Below are 8,601 nucleotides of genomic sequence, written 5' to 3' on the forward strand. Positions count from 1 at the left end.
TGTCAATGGCACCAAATACTCAAACAAACGAGAAGCCATAAGAAAGACTCCGGGCACGGCGGCATCCCCGTTACTCAACATCATCGGCCACGACCCCACGCAAAGCATGCCACTTCTCCAAAGAATTAACAACCAAAACTTGGAGGTCATCCAAGGTCTTAAGGAGGAAGTGAAGGCGGCGGGAACTACCGACACCTGGTTAGCGATTGGCGTGGGAGCCAGTCATCTCATCAGCTACTCCTTCCTACTGATCATAATGCTGAGGAGAAGACGAGACGCAGGGGAGATCCAACAAGTTGTCGATAAATTCCAGATGACCGAGGACGGTCATATTCCTAAGGGGAGAGTTGATAACACTGTTAAGGAGTAATCATAATTCGGTACAGATCATGGGTGATTATTGGATCACCCTAGTGTTTAATTGCAAAATCAGCGTAAACATCTTTAGGGGCCGTACGCGATTCCCATTGGTGAGTTATGTTGATTTTGCTAGTGTCACCACTTTGCTACCCGAGGGGTCACTTGCTTGAATATAGAACTCCGGCCGTAAACTTCATTTTTATTCATTGAAATTGGTTAGTGTGCCTTAAGCGCCATTAGCAACGGAGTAAGTTACTCCCAACGTAATCTTCCTAAATTGAAAAGAGCGGAAATCCAGCGGCAACCGCCCAGCTCGGACATATCAGCAGCCAGCCACGGCTTAGTTATCACCCCCTTCACCGGAACCAACGGACAGCGGCGAGGGACAGTGCGGAGAAAACATCAAAATATAATTTGTACAGTTAAGTAATTCAATTATACCCTGGACCCGCCGATCGGTCACTCGGTCAGTGGCCGCTCATACAAGAAGTGCAGCGTCAAAATTTAGCAGGAAGTATCTCTATCGCAACTCTCTGCCGCTGACACCAAAACACTGGTACACATTTTTGTTCTTCATATACACATATACTTACATTTAGAATTAAAACGTTGTATTTAACTGAATAAGGGATTTTGTGCAGCGAGGGTATACATAAACCTAATCTGGGTAATAAATTTTACTCTTGATTTAAAACTCAAATTGAACAGACGTTATTTTTCCACTACGAAAATATAAATCAAATAACTCAACGCTCCCGATACAAAACGTATGTTTGGGATCTTGAAGGCAGATCAGGTTCGACTGGTGGCTGTAGGACTGGGCGATGTCTCCAGAGCGGAAATTTCTTGCTGGTGGGAGAACCATTTTCTATGTAAGCACTTCGATCTTCGTTTTCGGTTTTTTGAGTTCTTGACAATTGACGGGAAGCTGCCTTAAGTCTTTTTTTGGAAGCCGGAGACCGGTGTACTTGCCAATAGATGCATGTTCGCAACAAGTTTCTTCTCGACCTCCCGCAATGTAGTAGTAATTTACAGACTCATCGACTAAGAAATTTGTACCAGAGCGGAAATTGGGGCGGTTTTTTTATGAGATCGCCAAGTACGGCAAATCTGTTTCATTTGTTGGAATGTTGTTTTGCTTTGTTGTGGGCTACGCTTTCGTTTTCCTTCCAGCTGCGCAATTTTTGGGAAAAGAACTGTATAGCTAAAATCAGCCTGCGATGAAAGAATTGGCTACTGAGTCGACGACGTTGTTGTGATTGCAAAAACGGTATTTTCCTTTGGGATCGTAGTAGATTGCTCAAGCTGACGTCAGTGCATACATTGGGGAGAGTTGGGAAGGGCATTTGTGAAATTTGTTTTAGATTTTTTGGCTAACCACAACAAGTTGTGATTCGAGGTCCAGCACGTTAACAAGATCGAACCAAAAATACCTCCATCGGGTTAAGCCAAATAAAGTAAAATATTTTAAATTAACACGAACAAGATGAAAAAACAATGGAATTGCTGAAGAGACAAGTGGTGCTTCGTCAGGAGATCTTGAAAGGGATAGCCAAAAAGGCAAACCCATAAGCAATAGATGATTCTGCAACAACATTCACTGCGAATCACACAATGCTGACGAACATTGGCGTCATTAATTACGAATATTTAAATTACAAAATATACAACACCACTATGGCAGTTATCAAGAAATATAAAGAGTCCCTGATAAAGGTCGATGTTGCCGATCACGCCATGGCAACTACATCAAAAGCAGGAGGCTCAAAAGAAGATGCATGGAATAGAAGCCTGAGCTTCTATGAAACACATAAATGAAGTGTATGCCGACCTGGAGAGCAGCAAGATGGAAGAGATCATTGATCACAAGGACAAGATGAACTTCCTTTGGTCAAAGGTACAGAGCACACTTTCAAAATTAGAGGCAAAATATGAATCATGTGCCTGTGATATAGACACGATCGATGAAATAGAATGCAAAGTCAGCTTGCTGTCTAAGAAAATTGATATAAATTTAATGGAAACCCAAGAGAAGCCCAGATAAGGAACTCGCCGCCGCCATTAAAAAATAAAAACAGTGTAGCACCAATACTGGAAAAGGAAGGAGTGCAGTGGCACTTTATCCCGGCGGCAAGCCCACATATGGGTGAATTATGGAAAGCTGGAGTAAAATCCGTGAAATACCATCTCAGGAGAGCAATCGGTGACAACAGCTTTACATTTAAAATGTGAGGTATACCTCACGCTGCCCCGCCCCCCATGTATATATAGATAAGTGTAGTGTGTAAGTTAGGATTTAGGTTAGCTTAAAGAGTAGTTAAGACCCACGTAGGGCACCTAGATTTAAGTTAGTTGAGACCGACGGAGGGCACCTAGATTTACGTTAGTTAAGACCCACGAAAAGCATTTGTACATATATAGCTAAGGTGTAGCGAAAGCCCGTTAGGTTTACAATAGCAGGAAAGACATCAGTGCCACAAGGAAACTGAATTACCTAAAATCATGACTAAAAGGAGAAGCCAAAATGGAAGTCGGACATTTGCTAAATGGATCAGCTACCAGCTATAAAGCGGCATGGGAGCTAAAATGCAAGCGCTACGAAAACAAGCGCAAAATATTTGCTGACCGCGTCAACCAACTGATGGACATTTAACTGCTGAAAAACAATGATGAAGGAAGTATCCGTAAATTCCTGGACAGAGCAACAGAGTGTATTCATATAATTAAAGAAAAAGGCCAAATTGGCAAAGAAGCTGATGCCATATTCGCTCAGATATTGCTGCGCCAAATTTTCTCAAGAAGCCCGAAAACTTTACGAGCACCATGTGAGGAAGGCCATGGAAATTCAGGAGTTGGATAATAATAACTTAATAGATTCAGTGCAAAAGCGAGCCATAAAAGATAACGTTTTTGCAACGTTTTAGAGGGGCACGAAATTGGCAGATGCAAAAAATTCAAAGCAGAAACAGTCAAAAAATGCAAAAAATTTGAGTTCAAGAACTCGTTATGCTATACATGTTTGGGCACCCATAGCTTTAGAGCATGCAAGAAATATTAGTCTTGCACACGGTGTTCCAGGGCCCATAATAACTTACTCCATAAGGAAACAAATACCAAGGCGTCAGTCAGCAGCAATTGCCTCAACCAGCACAAAGGGCAAGATACTTTAAGCAACCGCGCTGATTTAAGTAAAAAATAAGGCCGGTAACTGTTAGCAATCTAGAGCCCTAATTGATGGAGGCTCGCAAAAAGCTCTTATATCGAAGCAGCTCAGCAAAATAAAGAGCAATATAGAAGATCCGGGCATCTCACAAAGCGTTGCTGAAGAATAGCGGGCACTTGGAAACCAAGGTTTAAAAGTATCTTTAAAGCAAGAACGCAAGCCTTGGTATTATGAAAGCTGCAAAGAGCTCTACCGAGCAGAAATATTGACATGGATGTCAATAAAGATTGGATGGGCTGCGAGATAGCTGACCCATACTTAAACTTAAAGCCTAGTGAAACCGGTATAGTAATTTGAGTTGACTTATTCCCACTAATCATGTTGGGCCAAGTCAAAAGAGTAAAAGACACACTAGGACAAAAAACCACATTAGGATGGATTGTCTCGGGCAACATAGCTAGAGCATCGGATAAAAAGGTCATCAGCGCAACAACAACAATATGCTTAGATGACCTAAAGCGCTTCTGGGAACTAGAAAAAGGAAACCATTGAGTCGGAGGAAACCATCAGATGTGAACAACTTTTCCAAAAAACTCAACTTGGGATAAAGACGGCCGCCTCATTGTATCCATACCAACGACTTCGTTTTATGAGATTCTCGGAGGCAGGCTATGGCCGAATAGTTTTTGATGTTTTAGCCAAAACATCCAATGGATTAAGCCTAATTGATGTAATGTTAGTTGGCCCTAAAATTCAAATGGACATCGTTGACATTTTGTTAAAATGGCGACAGTGACAGTATGTAATGATAGCTGACATAAAAATATGTATCGCCAAATCAAGATTGCAAAAGTGGACCAGGAGTACCAGTATATCCTCTCGAGGGAAAACCCAGAACGCCAGCCGAGGAGTTAAAGCTGACAACATTGATATACGGAACTTCAGCGGCACCGTTTTTAGCCGTCCGTTGCCTACAGGAACTGGCAGTCAAATTTTGCCAAGACAACCATCCCTTGATGTGTGCACTTACAGACTTAACGGAAATTAATAATGAACGGAAATTAATCTGGAAGCTCACATAATGAGGACACAGAGCTCCATGGATTTTGCGATGCCAAAGAAAACAAAGTCATTTTGCTGCCTGCAAAAAGTAAAGTAAATACAATAAAAAACAAAAAAACTTTTCACATACTGGAATTATGCGCAATTCACCTTTTAGACAAACTACTAATCAAATTACGATACCATGGATACAGAACAGGCGGAGCAAAGATAAATTCGTTAAAACTCGAGAAGGAGAAAAAAAACCAAAAATTAACTAACGTAAAACTAGCTGAAACTACGTGAAATCAGAAGAAACCCCAGAGGATGTGGCTTCGAGAGGAATTTCCCCCAAAAATCTGGCGACCTGCACAAATTGATAGAATGGAAAAACAATCACATCAATGGCCACAATTTAAAACACCTGAACGCATAGTAGTTTCGAGTGTAACGACAAGCGTGAACCACATGATCCCGCTTCTAACCAACTACTCCTCCACAAATAAGCTTACGCATTAAGTTTTATAGAAAACTTAAAGGAAAAAAGGCAGCATTCGACTAATCTCATTGTGGACGAATTAAAAAATGCCAAAGCAGCAATTGTTAACATACAGCAACAGCTAGAGTTTGGCGATGAAATTCTTTTAGATGGAGATGGTAACCTAAGGGTAGGAGGACGACTTTAGAATGCAAAGGAGCCAAATGACGTGAAACATCCAATTATAATTGGAAAATCACACCTTTGGTGGCTCATAATTGACGAAGTTCATAAAAACCTTACATGGAAGATTGACACTGATGAGAAGCTACATCCAAAGAGTACTGGATATTTGGATTGCGGAACTCCATAAAAAAAGTACATGCGCGAATGTGTAACCTGCATAAGATACAAACAGAAAATAACCAATCAGCTAATGGTAAATCTACCAGTGTATCGAGTGACAGGTGACATGCCTTTTCGAAATACTGGTATCGGCTACGCTGATTCATTCCAAATTCGCTGCGCCAAGGGTAGAGGACAAAATGGATATATATGCCTATTTGTATGTATGGCAACAAGGGCCATACATTTGGAAGTCGTAAGCGACTTATCTTCAAAACGATTCTTTGAGGCTCTATACCGGCACCTGTTTAGCGATAACTTTGTGTAATATATTATAGATAAGAGTAGTGTGTAAGTTAGGATTTAGGTTAGCTTAAGGAGTAGTTAAGATCCACGTAGGGCACCTAGATTTACGTTAGTTAAGAGGTTTACAACATCGCCCCGTAACACAATGTCCGCAACATCATACCGGCAGAGCCAACACGGCCTTGGGCATATCGCGCTCACAGCGCAAACCACGACCGGCAGAGCCAACACCGCCTTGGGCTCATCGCGCTCACAGCGCTCACAATGACCAGCAGAGCCAACACCGCCTTGGGCACATCGCGCTCACAGCGCAAACCACAACCGGCAGAGCCAACGATCAAACCGGCTGAGCCAACCAACGAGAGAGACCAGCACGATCACACAAAGTGACGCCGACACAGAAAAGCTGCAGAAAGTAGAGGACGACGACAGCTCGCACGAAAGCAGCGAAAAGGCCGCTGCCGCGATGGGCAGCAGAGAAGGGCTTCGAGCAACTCCCGCTGCACGCCGATCGGGGAGTCCTGCTGAGGAGTAGTACGGGTGAGCCGGCCAAGGGTAAATCTCAAACGTGGGAGGCCAGAGGTGCGCGGGATGTAGGGAATAGCGTAGGGACTTAGAAACAAAGGTAAGACAATGTAAATACAACGCCAGGAATAATACAAGAATACTCGGGTCCAGATTAGTTCCTTAGTCTCGGTCGCTAGGAAACCTGGCGGAAGCGGTCTCCGGATGAAGGAACCGCATTCCTCTCTCTCTCTCTTCCCTTTCCCTCCCTCGTAGTTTGGGGCACCGGTACCCGGCTGACGGGGCATGACAACCGATTCCCGGGCGACGGGATCGGCCGCCCATATCCTCCCTCGTAGTTTGGGGCACCGGCACCCGGCTGACGGGGCCGGACAACCGATTCCCGGGCGACGAGAATCCTCCCTCATAGTTTGGGGCGGCACGACCGCAGCAGGCACCCTTCCCCTGGCCAGAGACCCGATCCCGGCTGACGGTATAGCATCTCATCGGCCGCAAGCGGAACGCTCATGGTTGCTGGCCGGAGCGGAGCGTCGGTACCCGGCTGGTGGCCGGACGTAGTCCTACACGGACCTTGACTCCTCCTCGATACGCACACCTTAACAGAAGCCCGCCTACCGCCGGCACATCCTTTTCCAGCCTGTCTCCGTAAGTATAAATATTTCCGTAGGGGACCCTGGACTGACTGAAGTTTATATCCTGGCCCGTGATTAGCATCTTTACAAAAGAGTTTTTAACACTTTTGTGGCAAATTAGTACGCACTACTACAGAAGAAGTAAACAGAAACTTCGAAAGAGTTACAGTGTAATTGAATAAGATGGAGCAAACAATGAGAGACCATTTCTAATCTACACGTATCACCTAGCAATTAAATTCTTTATGTTAATTAATCAGATACAAATTTGGATTGATGAAGCAGACGATCTCCAACGATCCAGACGATCTCCAAAAGCAATTGCCCTTATAACAGACGTTCATCAAGGAAAAGTCAAACCTTCTCTGATCGAAAAAATTGCAATTAATTTATAAATTAATGAAGGCACAAGCAATATTTAAGGATAACTTGTTAATCATCGACGCAAGTCCACCCATTTATGAAAACCAAAATGCAAATATCTCCAAAACGATTCCTGTACCAATCAAACAAAATAGGAGAAAAGTAATTTCAAAAATTAAAACGTAATTTATTATCTTCAACAATGAAATCAACGCTCACTACCCAATAACAAAAACTGACGTAAGTCACTATCTTTACGAAGATGAGAATACTTATCTATGTAAAGGAAGTTGAAACTGGAAAGTTGCATTTGACCAGAGTTGTGAAGTACCACCCATCAAGCCGAGCAACAAGCAGACATATAAAATTATCGAGTATGAAGAAGATACATTCTTGAAGAAACTGTATGGAAAAACCAGTGGCTGTTCAAGATATTTACAAATACGAATGCTCAGATAACAAGGGGGGAGCAACCAAAGTACCTAAGCAAGGCATAATAGACATGCCTACAAGATGTTCATCACGGATTGGTGAAGTTTCCATCAAAGCACCACAAGAAGTAAGGTCAACAGATGCCGAAAGATACCCAGAACATTTTCTCAAGGTGGTAAGTCAAAAGGACTCGTGGATGTCAACACTACTTCCCAACGTTGTAGTTATTAACTTAAAAGAGCTACAACAATTACAACAAAACATAAACAGTAAAAGGGTACATATTGAAGGTTTAGTGTTTCACACAATGAATGGACAAATATCCTTAGGTTTAGTAATAACAAGAGGAAACGTTATAGTCGACTGCCGCGACTATAAGATACCCGTTACTATTTTACACAATTTTAAAATATTCATTTTGCTAGTGGAAATTACCCAGGCGCCACCTATTGTCGGAGAAAGCATGTCGAGTAACTGATAGTGACGTCACTGCCCATGTGAGGCTTTATAACCTAAATGTCTTTATAAGTAGCGAAATAATGTTCCGATTTAAAAAATCTTTAGTAAATCGATAGATATTAACAGAAATAAGTTATACAACGTCAAACAAAGGCATTCATAACAATATTATAGACGCCATGGTGTTCCGCGGTTTGTAGGCGTTAGAGTGGGCGTGGCCGGATAAAAACTCGTAGGAAGATGCAGTGGCAACCCTAAAATACGTATTCTTAAGCCTAACTTTCTAGCTCTTTTAGTTCCCGAGATTTTTGCATTTTTGGTTTTCGCATTCGCATTTGGGGCATCATACAAATCTACATGCTTAATCCGAACTTTCTATCACTTATATTTACCAAGATATAAGGTTTTCTTGAAAACGCGAAAACCGTCTTTTGAGCTTCGTGGGCGTATGGGTGGGTGTGGCCAGATAATAGTACCACTTAAAGATGCGCTGGCAT

The sequence above is a fragment of the Drosophila eugracilis genome, unplaced genomic scaffold (assembly GCF_018153835.1).
Source record: "Drosophila eugracilis isolate 14026-0451.02 unplaced genomic scaffold, ASM1815383v1 contig_1605, whole genome shotgun sequence".
Lineage (NCBI taxonomy): Eukaryota > Metazoa > Arthropoda > Insecta > Diptera > Drosophilidae > Drosophila > Drosophila eugracilis.